Source organism: Psittacula echo (genome assembly GCF_963264785.1).
Source record: "Psittacula echo genome assembly, chromosome: 6".
Lineage (NCBI taxonomy): Eukaryota > Metazoa > Chordata > Aves > Psittaciformes > Psittacidae > Psittacula > Psittacula echo.
In genome coordinates, this window is record NC_137743.1 from 21,561,111 (window position 1) to 21,576,380 (window position 15,270).

Here is a 15,270-nt window from a genome sequence, read left to right on the forward strand (position 1 = left end):
CAAGGCCACCCCTTTCTCTCCTCTCCTTTTTTCTGTTCTTTTTCTCCAGCTCCTCTACCCCAATTCCCACTGCTTTATGTCCTGGTCTCTCCCTGGCATAGGAGCTGGTAGGAAGCAGCCTGGGGGAGGCCCACTGTAGCCGGCTATATGCTATGGAGTTAAAGGAAGCCTGTACCAGCCAGCTGAAGAGTTGAGCCATAGTCAGTAGCCCCCTCCCCAACACCTTCCCCTCAAAATTCTTTCCTCTGTCCCTCCTCCTTTCTCAGGGGCTGCTGACAGAAGTGGCATGGCTAAAGTGCTCTCCCTGAGAAAAGTAGCCCCATTCTCTTCTCTTGCCATTGGAAAGAGATGTCTCTTGCAAAGTGTTCTCCCCCTCATCCCTATACACAGCCTGTCTGTTTGGGGAGGGGAGAGCCCCCAGAATCTCTCAGAGCTCTAGCCAGGTCCATCAGTGGCCAGGATGTGTGGTGGCCACAGCAGGCACTGGAGGGGGAGCCTTGGTGGCCTTATTACCTCCTCCCCCTGGCATCACAGCCTTCCTCCCTGCACTGCTTGCTGTACCCTGTGCCACCAGGGACTGAAGGCAGAGCCACAGGGATGAGGGGGATAGTTGGAGGGGTGTGCCACTGGCTGCCATTGGATGGCACCAGCCTGGGGTGGTTTTGTTCACCACCGCTACTGAGAATTTTGCCGGTGAATAGGACTTTGCCAAAACAGATAAGGGGAGAAGGATGCAAACCAAAGCTGCATCATTAAGCTGCCTTATGTGCTGGAGAAACAGGGTCTCTGCTGGGTGGCAGACAGATGTCCTGATGTCCATGCCTGCCCCGCACATCCACATCCCCTGCTGAGTGCAGGGACAGGGTAAGGAAGCACCTGCAGGCATAGGGAGGAGTGAGAGTATCTGCAAGAGCATCTCTCTATCATCAGGGGCTCCACTCAGTCGATTAACAAGTGCCTGAGAAGCACCAACACGGGGCCAGGCAGCACAGGGGCTCAAGGGAGTCAGGACCTCCAAGGTGAGACACTGCTGCCAGTGTCTGCCAGCTCCAGGCTTTCCTGCCTGAGGTCCACTGGGGTCGTTTGCCATTCCCTGCTCCCCATTAAGTCCCTTATCTTGCCTCCCAGCCCCCTCAGCGAGCCATCTCACCACCTCGCTCCTTCACTGGCAAGTCAGGCAGCGAGGGTGGCTGCAGAAAGGTCAGTTATATCACTGAGATGATGTGGGCACGAAGCTGGAGAGTGCTGGGGAAAAAATCCTTGTGGTGGTGTTTCCTGCAAGTTGCAGAGACCACAGGTTGAGTTCAGGCAGTGGGTTAGGTTCTCGTCATTGTGGCCCCTAAGCCCATCACTGGGCTGAATGTGCTTCTTTTTTCCCCATTAACTCTCCCCATTACTATTAATTTTTATTATTATTATTAGTTGTAGTAATAGTATTGGTTTTGTTGCTTAAATGCATCAAATGGAGCACAAGAGGTGGCTGGAATGAGGTGATACTGGAGTGGGGTTTACAGCATCTCCCTTACTCAGGCAGGCCAGGGAGGGCAGAGACAGAGCAGATGCCAACTTCCTCGCCTCAGCTCTGACACATACCACCCAAGCACGCTTCACAGGAGCGAGTCTCTGCACCTTTGCTTTCTCTTGCTGCTGTGAAACTCACCAGGAGCTAGGACAGCCTATGATGTTCTCCTTAACAAAAGCACGCTTGTTACTCAGAAAAGAAGTCCTTCTCCTCTCCTTTTCTCCTCCTGCTACCACCATAGCCTTGTTGCTCAGCAATGGGACACATCAAGGTTTTGAGACATTAGCGGCAATGTGGTGTTCAGCCGAGGGTACACCAGGGAGGAATTAGCACAGGGAGCCCTTCAGTTCCCAGTATTAGGAGATAGCATCCTCGCTGCTCTGGGGCTCATGACTGCCTGGAGACTGGCTGAAGCAAAGGGAGTTGTGGCTAGTATTGTATCTTACCACTGAAAAAGAAGAAAATGCCCTCTAAAAAAGGAGAAACACTGTTAGCTCTCTAATTGCAGGCTGGCTTGGCCATAGTCTACATCTCTCTGAACTCGCAGAAGTCTCCAGAGAGGATGAGTTTGCTTCTGCCAGTAATTTGAAATGGTTATGGGGAGGGGACAAGGTGAGGAGAATGATTGCCTTGCTCCTCGTGCCCTTAAGGTGTTGTGTGACATACCCCACAGTAGGGAAGCATGCTGTGACATGCTGCAGTATTTCACATCCTCTCAGCAGAGAAGCAGGGTTTGACATCAAGGGTTCCTTTGAAATTTCAAGTGCTGACTTGGGTCCATAATCTGGAATTAGGGTGGAAGCTGAGGAGTATAACCAAACAGTCCTGGTGTTTGCACAGTCACTTTAACAGTAGACTGGCAAATATCTCTGGGTGCCTTAAATCTTTCTTTAATATACATAAGAGTATTGACAGCTATTTGCCATAATTTTTTTTTCTTTTTGCTGAATTATAAACATTTGAGGGGTTTCTTGATTATTTAATTGCCTACATTGAACTGTGGGTGCAGGTGATTTTGAATGTATTTGAGTTAGAATTTTTGTTAGATTAAGAAACAGATACAACACTTTAAGTAGAACTTTGAGATATATATATATATACACCTATAAATATATATATATATATTTTTGGTGGCATGTTTGTATCCTGGATGCATTGTCTGTATGTTTAGCTTAAATGAGGCTGTAAGAGGTGGAAGCAGAGAAGGCAGCAGTGGGACCTTGTAGCTAGAGCAGCCGTTCTCCTGGGACTTGTTCCCAGCTTAGCTGCCCACTCACTGCGTGACTTGGGACAAACTTACTTAAAAGCTCTTGGTGCCTCAGTTTCCCTATCTGCTGCAGGGGGTTACCCCCTGCCTCCCAGCGGTGCAGTGAGGCCGAGCGCAGAGGAGGGAGGCATACATACCACACGCACACCGCTGCTGGCAGAAGCATGGACTGGTTTGTTTTCCAAAACCATTCCCAGCCCCGCTGGTATTGTAAAGCGCAGATGTCCAAGTGTTGGGTGTTCAGGGAATGATTGGAAAGTTGAATCTGCACATTGTCTAAGCTCTGTCACTGTTGAAATGTGAGTAGGATATGGTTTTTCACAGCGTAGGGATTTCTGCATAGTAGTATCTCTGTTTTGTGTACTGGAAAAGAAAAACAACTTTTTGAAATAATTTCTACTAATATGGAAACAGGTATCTGGTTGTGCTGATCTGAAATTTTATTTGTTCATAATAAAAATGTTACTTTAAAACTTGTTGTGCTGATGACATGGCGAGCTGGGCTCAGTAAAGCACATGATGCCCCATCAGGATGGATAACGCTATGCATTACTGTTTCCAACCCATCCTCCCTTCTAGGAGAACAAGGAAAAAACTCCTCTGGCTCTTTAAGCACCATGAATGAGCGGATTATAATGGCTTTCATACTCCAGCGCAGCCCAGGCAGGCACACCCCGCCAAGGCTGCCCCTGCGCGGTGGGGTTACTGCAGGTTAATTCCAACCAGTGCCTCTTGCCAGAGCCTTGCGGCTGATGGATATACATGCAGCATAACACGTAATACTGGCAGCCTGTCTCCCAGCCAGGCACGGACGCCACCACACCAGGCGGGTTCATTAACCTTAATGAGGGGGAATTTTCCTCCTGCAGGATCGAGTTTCCCTGCTCACCGCACCCCTCATGCAGCTGAAGGGAAGGAGAGGGGGGAAATCCTTGGATCAAAACTCATGTTATCGATGTTAGCTTCCCTGTTTCCCCCACCCAACCGCCTAATGAACATCCGATCATAGTGGAGAATAAGGCCATCACTGCATGGCACCAGCCTGCTCCATGCAGGAGCATGCAGAGGGGACAGCCTTGTCTGCAGCAATAGTACCACCTGCAGCAGCTGGAGACCTCTTGTCTATCCCGTGTTTGCTGGTGCTGCCAGTTCCTTGCAGCCGGCATGCTGAATTCCTCGGCAAAACTGGTCCATGCTTTTGTTTCCAGCTGTGGCTGCTGGAAAGTCCTTTGGATGGGAAGACCAGAGCAGCGTGCTGCAAAACAGAGCACGATGGAGAGCAAAGGAGGGAGGGAGGGAGGGAAGAGGGAGGGAGGAAGGGAGAAAAAACCTTAAGGAGGAAGATGTTGGCTCTTCCAACAGCCACATTCTCCCAGTGGAGGTGTGTGACCAGCCCAGGCAATGTCATGTGTGACTGCCCTGGGCTCTGGAAAAAAATCAAATGAAATGCTGTGGCTCATCACTGAGGCATAGAAGTACATCTCTGGAAGTGACAGAGCTGCTGCTTCTGATAATCCAGTGCACTTTTGATCCCAGCTATGCCGGCACAGCCTCTCCTAAAACAAGTGAAACACAGAAGGCAAATCTTCAAACCTCCTGATTGTTCAGCCAAGTCTAAAAATAAAGTTAATGATCCCTCTGTCTGGACTTCATGAGAGTGGAACTCCAATCTCAGCCTCTCCCTCTTTGTTAACCACTATTATTAAATCCCCTGCCCAAAATATGTTCTCGTATACTATCAAGCCCTTCAGCAGTGCCAGCTCAGCATTTTGAGATCACTGCCTGAGTGCTTTGCACATGAGTATTATTCCCGGTTGCCTACGTAATCCATGAATTTGGGTTTCAATTCCAGTGCACCCCAACTTTGCTCCTCTGAAAATGTCCCACCCACCAGGGAAGGGGAGGGAAGTGTTAACATACCAGCCAGCTCTGCTGGGTAGGAGAGGACAAGGAAACAAGTGCCTGCTTGTTCAGAGCCAGCTGAGGGAGCTTGAGGAGGGTTGCAGGCCCTGGTTGCTGGCTGTCAACAGTGAAGCAGAGGGTTTGCTGCATCTTCTCAATCCAGGCATACCAGATGGGAGATGCCAGTGTGGTTATCTGGGGGGGACACCAGGCTCCAGCTGCAACCCCTTCCCCGGAGCCAGGATGCAGTGAGCACAGCTGTGTGGAGCCCTGCGAACCCAGTCCAGGACCCTGGGAACAGGACCCAGAAGGGCACCCCAGGGAGGGCAGTGGTCCCACAGGGAGCTGCTCAGCAGGGCTAGGTGCCAGCTCTGCACCAAGCCATGCGCTCCCACCGCAGTGAGGAAACTGCTGCTGACCCTCCAAGAACGAACAGGGCACCAGGAAGGCTGTGGGACCTCCTGGGGAGCAGGAGGAAAGGTGGCCCGAGGCTAAGGGAGGAGAACAAAGTCCCAGGACAATGCAGACGTGGCACCACAGCAACCTTGTGTGCCAGAGGGATGGGGTGGGTGACATTTGTTTAACACCTAGCCAAGTAGCCTGAGCCCTGCCGCAGTGGGACCTCCTCTCCTGGGGAGCTCAGCGGCCACCCTGCGCTGGTGGGCAGCGTTCTGGTGCATGGCTGCCATGGCCGGCTGCAGGACTGTGGGTGCCAGCCTGCCCCCCAGGGTGTGCCCACAAGCACTTTTGGCCAGAGAGGCCGCGTTTTGCTGTGCCCTTTCCCCGGCTGCCGGCAGGGACCTGCCGTAATCCCGGCTGTGGCGGTGCCGCACGCGCCTGACGCGGCACAGGCCAGCGGGTAACGAGAACCACGGCAGCAGTGGCCGCAGCCCGGGGTTACTGCCGGTCACCCGCCCGTGTTTACCACCGCCCACAGCGCCTGACCTGCGCCGGCCAATCCGCGCGCGCCGCCCGGTCTCAGCCTGCCTCACCCGAGTCGGGACACGGCGCATGCACAGCAGCGCCGTGTGGGTGGGCCCGCATCTTCTGGCTGAGGCGCGGTGCGCGGTGGGTGGTGCCTCGCCCAATCGTCGGGGGCTGCGCGGGGGAAAGGGGCGTGGGGTGGCAGCAGAGTAGGCAGGGCAGGGATCTGGAGCATCTCTCTCGTGTGAGAGCTGAGAGAAGACTGAGAGGGGATCTCGTAATGCATATAAATCCTCAGAGGCAGGTGCCAGGAGGGTGGTGCCCAGTCGCAGCATGAGAGGCAGTGGCCATAAACTAAAACACAAGAAGTTTCACCTCAACATGAGGAAGAACTTCTTTACATTGGGGGTGGCAGAACACTGAACAGGCTGCCCAGGGGGGTTGTGGAGTCTCCTCTGGAGACGTTCAAAATCCATCTGGATATGTGCCTGTGTAACCTGCTGTTGGTGACCCTGCCTTGGCAAAGGGTTGGACTAGATGATCTCCAGAGGTCCCTTCCAGTCCTAGTGATTCTGTGAGATGACCTTTCCAAAGGGGCAGCAGCACTCCTGCCACCCTTGGTGAGCATCACCAATTCTTAATTCAGCACAATCGCTCCCAGCTGCTGCCTGTGTTAGCACTTCCTCATAAAGCATCAGCTCCTGGAGTCGTGGGAAGTACTGGCACCTCAGCTTTCATTTATAAATGAGCTTTGGTTTTAGCTTTAAAAAGATGGTATAAAAAATGAGGAGACAAAGGATTATAGTCCGGTACGCATGTGGACGCGCATAGCCTCAGTCAAATATGTATACATACACTTAAATAAACACAAGTATCAGTCATAAAGTAGGATAACTTAGATTTGGGAGGGAAGCTTAAAATGTTAAATCTTAGTTGTGTTATAATCTGGTCACTTTGTTTCTATACTGAAAGTTGTCATTACATGAAAACAATCAAATTCTTGCTTACTCAGAAGTCTTAACTTGAAAAGCAACCTGTAAAGCTATGCCTTTCATTTCTTTTTAAACTGCATGGAAAGATACAGTGCTTTGCAGAACAAACAGTATTTCATAATGGAGACAATTGTGACGACAGCTGTTACATGCCAGTTTGGCTCTGTAACAAACACGCATCTGCTTGCTTTACTTTTTTTTCAGTTTTCCTAAAATAGCTTTTTACAAACCCCTGGTCTTCAGCACTGAGTCCGAAGAAGTGCCTACCCGTTTCGAAATGTCTGTGACCTTCAGTGACTCTATAAACCGACTGAGCAAAATTGACATTTTGACAAAATGATCATAAGTACTTGTCCATTTATTTCCAGAGAGGTTTCACATTCTGTCACAGTCATATAAAATTAATGGTTTCTAAGCTAATCACTCCATTCTGGGGTGTGATTAAAGGAGAGATATCTGCCATGTGACTTTTAACATTCAGAAACAGGAGATTTACACAGTCATAATATTGCTCTTTTTCCTTGCCCTTTTGAGCTGCCCAATTAAATATTGGTGATCCAGATATCATGCACTTGACTGTTATTTTATCACCTAAAATAGATGTGGCCTGACCCTGAATCCCAAAGAAACTATGCTTAGATACATTGTTCTTGGGTGACCACTGGGAAGTGCATCATTAGAAAACCAAGAAAATGAATTTAAAAGCCCTGCAAGACTGCATCTGGGGCTGAGGTCGGGATGTTTTCCTACCTCAAGCAGGTGACAGAGTGTCAGGCTACTCTACACCCACCCGCCCCATATCCCACTGCAGCCAAAATTCTTCTGAGATGACTTAGACTTCTGGTGTCTCTTTTCACAGGGCAAAGATGGTGGGGGCCACTTTCAACTAACTTTAGCAATTTTAAACTTCTGTATGAAATCCACTCCAGTTAAATAAGCATCCTCTAGAGTCAGGAGAGACAGGGAGGTGTTCATGCAGTGACCCACAGCAGCAATCTGAGATACCTGTTTTAGAAAATGGTGAATCATCTGCTGGTGCTGCATCTGTAACTTTTATATACGGATACCTGAATTAGTTGTTGGACGCCTGCCTTTTAGATTATGAGTTTGGTGCAATGAGTTCCACACCTGGATTTTAATAAGGAGAGCCCTCAACTCTCCAGCAGCAACCCACCAAAGTGCTGGCTTGGAGTGCACAGAGCAAGAAACATGTCATCTGAGGCTTCTTGGTGGCTTTGGGCTGTGACTCAGGTGCAAAATGCCCCAAGAATTACTGGAAACCTGGAACTGGAAAATTTTAGGTGTGCTTGACAGATACGAGTACTTTTGGTTTTCTTTGCAGGAGATGATAAACTTCTGGAAATTATTGCCATAGGATGTTGTGGCAGCAGACAGCATCAATGGGTTCACAGAGGGTTTAGAGATTCGCAGTAAACATGATCCATAACCAGCTGGTAAAAGCAGAGGTGTGCCTTCTGACACACACAAACACAGAAGGTTTGTGGACACAGGTCTGAGAGGAGCAGACCTCAAACAGCCCCCAGTCTTGCAAGCTCTCCCTAAACAGCCTCTTTGTTTGCCGCTGACATAGAACGTGAAGTGGGGCAGGGTTGATCATTGGCATGAAACCTTCACACCATTCTCAGGCAGGTACAGCAAGGTGAGGAATAGTTGCCAATAGTTACCCTGCTCTAAATTCTGCTCTTGTGACGGCCCCTGCCGCAACACAGAGGGCTGGAATCACAGCCCCAGGATCCTACCTGGCTTTGGAGGCAGCACTCCTATTCCTCCATGTCATTCCTTCCAGGTCTTCCAGTTCACTTCCCCCACTCTTTGTTTTTAATACTTCAAGCTTCTGAGAAGTCGAGCCATCAAATTATCGAGATGTCTGATGGCACACAATAAATATTGAATCTTTGGGAATGAAACTCATAACTCAGTTTGCTACTCCTGGCTAACAAGCCCATCTCAAACTCATAAATTAATATCTTCTTTGGACTAATGACCACATAACATGCTGGGATTGATGTTGTGGAAGATATTGTGGACACATGGGAGTTTTCAGGAAATATCAAGGCTCTTTAGAACCACTACTAACAATGCACTAGCTTTGTTTTAATATCCGTGTGGGATTTATTTTCTGTGTTTATGAGATTTTTCTGTCTCTAATCTCTTAAATTCCAATTAAGCTGAGTCATACGGAGGCAGAGCAAAAAGGATTATATTAGAGGAGAATCAAAAATGGATTTTTTTGTTTCACAGAAATTGTCAATATCACTACTAGCTTTTATTTGGATTCAGAAAGGTGAAAATTAGAAGGAATAACTTCCTAGTCCTTTCGGATTTATCTGAAGACAGACAAAAAGCCATGATCTCCCAGCTGTCTTGTCTGGTTGCTTGTTTGTGAAGCAGTTTTCTCTTTCAGCCTTGGCAGTGTTTTCCTTCCTTTCTCTTTGACTCCTTCCATCATAACCAGCACTTCTACACACAAATACAGCTGAAGTGTCTTTTCTAAGCTACAGCTAGAAGCATTTCATTTTGAAAATACCCAAACCAGAACATTGCAAAATGACCAGAATTTTTTTTTTTTTTTTTTTTTTTTACCCTCTTAAGAGTATATTTCTGGTTTCAGGCAACATTTCAATTATGATGACCACATTTTCTGCTGGCAAGAGGTCCCCTCAGTGGAATTTAGCTGGGCAGAAGGATGATGCACTTTTATACCACTTTGGCTGGACCAGCCTGGAGTCTTAAGTCACTACTAATGCATTTGTTTGGTTCCCACTCTGTGATTGGCTTCTTACATGATATTGTGCAGGTCTCCTAATCCTCCAGAAATTGCTGCAGATGCTACTTTCATCCTTTCCTGCTTTTCTGCTGCGCTTTATGGAGGAGAGACTTCACATTCCATGTTTAGCACAGGGGAGCCAGAGTGTGGTTAGGGATGGTATAACCCAAAGGGTTGCAATAGAAACATACTATCTGTATTGTTAAGAGTTCATTCATTCATTCATTCCTGTTTCTCTGAGGTTCACAAGGCCGATCCTCAGGCCATCCCTCAGCCTTTTGAGGGAAACCAGAGCAGAATAGTATCCCATCCTTTACGGCTGCAGCACCCTTGCAGAACCAAACACTTAGGCAATGAGAGTCATTGAAGCACTGAAACTAAAGGACCCTCTCCCAGAAGATGCACACACAGGTTTTTCTCTCAAGAGACTTAAATCAGTTCTAACTGTACATTTAAATACTTAATGCTTTTGAATGACTGACGTGTTGAGGTACAGCTCTCTTAATATCTTGTTTGTTCTATGGATCCTCATCTGGATGTCTTGAGCTGACAGAACAGCACAGACTAATAATAAATGCTTTTGCCATGGGAACTGGACACATTTAATTCCTTAGCAGCATGTTACTGTCAGCTCCTTCTTCTACCTGAGCAGGTACAAGACATACTGCAAGGATCACTAATTCCCTGACACGTCTTTGTCAGTAACCAGCTCAGCTGAATTTTTCCTGTCTGTCTGAGTTACTTCTGTTCAACCCCAGTATCATGTGCTGTGATGTCCATTCAGTTGGAAAAACCTTTCTGTCTGTTGCCCAGCCCTGCTCTGCCACCCAGCAGCACAGTTACTGAGCTGGGGGCACAGATGAACTCTAAGCTCAGCGAATGCTAGAGACAGTCTGTTTGCTCTTTAGTTGCACAATAAAATACACCTCCCCTCTGTACAGCCAGCACATACAGATATCTATAACCCAAATGTTTGTCTGGTCATAGTGTGTGGTGTCAGTGACAGTGGCCTCCGACCTTATCTGGTCTCCAAGAGGTAGAGCAGATAGCTTTCCTGGCCTCCTGGCATCAGTTCTAGCACAAAGGGTGAGACCACACACAAACTTACAAACATGCTTGCTGTTTACTGCCATGCTTAAATGCATAGGACTGCTTAAGGCATATAAAATATAAATATTTATAAGGTCAGTCTGGGATCAGGCATTGCATATTTCATGCAAACTCCACTTCAGAGCACATTAGCCTTCTTAATTTAATAGTGCACTCACTTCTCTTCTGTAAAAGGCTACTGGAGAGAAAAGAATCTATTTCTGCTCATGAGGTGGGCCAGTGCAGCAGTAAAAGAGAGCAGTTATAAGTGAGTTACTTAAAGATAATCCACTCCCTTAGAGATGATTCCCCCCATTGTCAGTTAAAAATACGGAGACACTCTAGATTAGCTGGCATAGGTACTGTCTCCCAGTAAAAGCTCAGGTTTATAACTCCTGAAAAAGTGCCTCCTTCCTCCTGTGTTTGGAAATAGCTTTTCCATGGTTGAGAGGATGGGGTGAGGCAGCTTTTCCTTTTGGAGGAGGTGGGGATACCAATACAAAAATGTTCAGACTGCACGATAGAGATTACGAGAGTATCATCTCTGAGAAACAGGCAGCAGAGGCTGAGAAATCACCTGGTTGCTGAAGAGCTGTTTGACTGAAGCAACAGGAAGCTAATTCCAGTTACAGGGCATAACAGATAACAAATGGCACCCTTACCATGGCTGGCAGGGTGTCTATCGCAGTGACATAAACAAATAAAGAGAGAAGGCACTTGGCACTGCAAAACCCCCAGCAAGTGTATGCAGAGCATGATCAGTCAATAAGGGCTGCACGTGCCTCTGATTTCCCAAATGGCAGTTCTTTAATGAGCTGGATAAAGAAACTTGGCTTTGTGAAACAACCTGTAGCACTTCACTTAGCATTTAAATCCACAGCTACTGACCCTTCTTTACCAACATGTAAGTGTGGTCTTTTGATGCTTTCCTGATGGTATATACTCTTTATCATATGAACCACAAACCACCATCTGTTTTAAATTTTGTGTGGGACTTCTGAATGTTTTTTGAAACCTAACCTATGCTAGCCTACTCACCTGTCGACCTCCCTTACACCATCACAGGTAATAGCTACACAGCCAAGCACAGTGGCACAGCCCTCTCAATTTTCCACACAATGTTATGTGGTGAATGAAATTATTCTCCATTTGGTTCATTCTAAAAAGCCAACTCCTCCCATTTTCTTGCCTGTACTAGTCAGATCCCTCTGTGCTCCTGGTTCTCCTGCATCTGACCATCATGTAGGTCAGTGCATCAGGCTACTGGCAGATCAGTCTGACTGGGTCCTCTGTCCCTGCTGACTGCCCTAGTTGCACTGAAAGCCAATGCTCCTGGTAAAACAGGGAACAAGACCTGGGGCATTCTGCAGTACAGGAGGGTCCATATAATGGTAATCAGGAGCCCACAGACTTCTCTACTACAGTGTCCCTTTACCCAACCCTTATTCCCAGCCACTTTGGCTGCTCAGGGCAGGAGCCTCTTTGGAAGGTCAGACTCCATGAAAGGAAAACAGCAGGGTTGGAATTAGGAAGTTTCAGAGCACTCACCCCTTTCCTCCATTGTGGTCACCCAAGATGATAAACACTCCTTTCTCCAGGCTTGCTGGCTGGCGTTAAATTCAGGCTTGCCAGCTGCACACCAGCTACAGCTCAGACTTCTCTGGAGACCCTGGCTGTGCAGCCAGCAAAAGTGTTTCCTCTTTCAGCAGCAGGAGACCAAGACTAATATGGGAGAAACCAGGGAAAGCCAACCAAGACCACTGGCAAAGCTGCCAAACTGGGCCAGTGCTGCTCACAAAGAAGCCAGACTAATTGAGACCTGCTGAAGGAGTAGAATATCTCATTAACCACATGTATAGGAAAGCCCCAAGCAAACCTTTTCATGAGCAACCTGTGCAGCATTCCACATGGCTAAGATCCCAGAAAACTCTCTCCTGATTTGAAAGTTTGGGCCATCCCACTCTGCTATGTTCCATATATGGCAGAGATGTAATTTGCTAGCTGCTGGATGCCATTCAGTTATGGTGCTCCTTTTAATCCTTCTAGAGTCTACAAGAAACTGTTCTTCACCAGCAGGCAGGCCTGGCATTACCACACAGCTCTTGGAGGAGGGTCTTCACTCCACACATGAAACAGCTGGACCACCAGGAAAAACCTCTGCATGTCTGGATTCAGTTCTGTAGTATAAGAGTGTTAGAAGGCATGTCCTGAAGACAGAAATCCTGGGACAGGACAAAAGTCCATGGATACCATTAAAGATCAAGAACAAGAATTGGTCAGCCTTCCGTGGGTCCTATTAAAAGTCAGGAACCATAATTTGTCTACCTGAATTTGTTGCATGCTTATGTATCTCTAAAGGCTATAACTAAATAGTTTTGGTCAAAAGGGCAGATAGGAATAGTGGTCATACAGTTGGTCACAGGCCCAAGTACATGCTTTAAAATTGGAAGCGAATTACATCTCCATGGATGGAGAGATCCAGGGGACAGCAACAGATGGGGTGTCCCTAACAGCCTGCAAAACACAAAGGGGAGCTGTGGCAGGGAGGCTTTCTTTGTGTCACATGTAGGCTGTTAGACCAGTTGGAGTAGATAAATGTTGACTCCATTCATGTAAAGGTGATGGTGACAGTGTGCTCAAGTACTGATCCACCCAGCTTAGTCCCTGTGAATTTGAGCCCACCTCATGCCACAGTATCACATATTCTTGCAAGGACATGTGTCTTCCGCCACCCCAGGAAAGTGCTCCCCCCAGTATCATAAACACCAGCTTTGTGCAAGTTTGTGTGTTTAAGCTATATGTTTCTATAGATTGGATGGAGAAATAGTAATCAGAAGACATCACAGGCCAAAGACAAGAAAGATAGACACTAAGAAGATAATATGTGGAAGTTGCCCAAGAAGATATTATGTGAAAGTTTCCCAAGGACTGATAAGCTTTGGAAACAACTAATCCTAATGAATTTGCAAGAGCTGATAGACTATGAGAACTAATGCTATACAAGGCTGCCAGCAAACATTAGCATCTACAACAGGTTGTATAACTTGGGTCACACCCAGTAGGGCAGTGGCTGCTATGCACAGATAAAGAATACAGAATTATATATACACCTGGTGAAACAAAGTGCCTTCTGAAGGAATTTCTAAAGGCCTACCTAGAAGGCAGTGGTGCATGAGGATGACCTCTGCTTCTGAGTGTGCACATTGGGATTGGCCTCCAAACAACTGTTCCAGCTAATAAGTGAATGTGAATGAGCAGTATATGTGAATAGTTACCTGCTATTACTAACAACACCTTGATTCTATTAACAACTGCAGCTAATGAATAAAATCTGTTTTAAAAAATAGCAGTTTGAAGTCTGTGTTTTCCCCTAATACTATCCCTTATCAGGGAAAAAGGAATTTATGCCACCTGTTTGGGAGAAACATGCTAAAGACAGCATGACACTCATAACTCTTCATGGTAAGACCTGCAGCTAGGACAGACAGTGTTAGCACAGCACAGCTTCTTTGTCCAAACAAGCCACTAGACATTAAATGATTTGTTGAATTCCCAGTGAAATACTTGCCATTGCTTGTCAGAGGCAATTGGTGACTGTGGGGAATACATTCCTTCTCCTGAAATGTGCTATACGAAATTCAGCTAAATCCAGACGTGGGGGAGGGACTTGACAGGAACCATGTGCATGTTTGTAAGGGCAAGATCTGTTCAAAGGGAGAAGGTCCCATGTAAAAGCCAGCTATCTGTCTGCTCCATCACCCACACATTGTCTTCTCTGCATGCTTCAGTGCTTGGCTGGGGACCATGAACTGCCAGACCCAACTGTGCCGCTTAGTCATTCTATAGGCGTGGGTCATTCTTGAATCTGCTTATTTTTGTAAAGCATCTCGATAGGTGATGCCTCGTGCCTGCCACTGGTGTCCAGAGAAACTATGCAGATTCAGCACTTCTAATGCAGAAACCCAACAAGTGTTGCAGGTTACACTGCTGAATAAAAAAAGAGATCCACAAGATTTTATCTTGTAAGCATCCCCCTCAATCTGCCTCCAGGTAACCTGCATTTCCATCTTTCCAGGCTGTCAAGTTTGTACTTCCACTTAAGGAGCAGTCAGATTTCTCCATCTAGAAAAAGCATATGAGGCTGTTTAAATAACTATTGCAGCAAAACTAGCTTTCTTGAGTCAGACCAAAAGTATCTTCTAACTAACCACAGCCAGCAGCACATGCTTAGAGGCCTGTAGAAGTACAGTCAGATTATATCTGGACCTTTATTTTTAATAATTACCAACAGTTTCATCCACTGTGAAGCACTCCTTGCGTGTAAGTCCTGAAAGGCTCGAGCTAGACCACAGTCTTGCAGCTCCTACCCTAGAGAGAGTTTATAATCCAAGAGGCAAAACCCCCACATACAGGTGCAGTCACAGAGCTGCCTTGCAAAAGGCAGCCCGAAGCATTCGTGGCAGAGCTGAGAATCAGACGCAGTCTCTTGACACTAGATTATATATTTTCAAAACCAGCTGTCCAAAACATACTGGAAAAGATTACACTAAACCAACAAAGGCTTTGACAGGTGAAACTTCCTTCCAGATTTTCTGGTGGTGTTCCAGCCTTGATCACTGAAACTTCACATGCACACCCGACCTCTGCGAGCACAGTGCCAACACATGCCCAGCTGAAACGCCATTCAAGCACAACTTTCTGCTTGGTGAGCATGTTTCCTGTTGTCTCCAGTAACTCCTTCAGTCCCAACACAGCAATATCAGCAACACCATGATTTACTGAGACA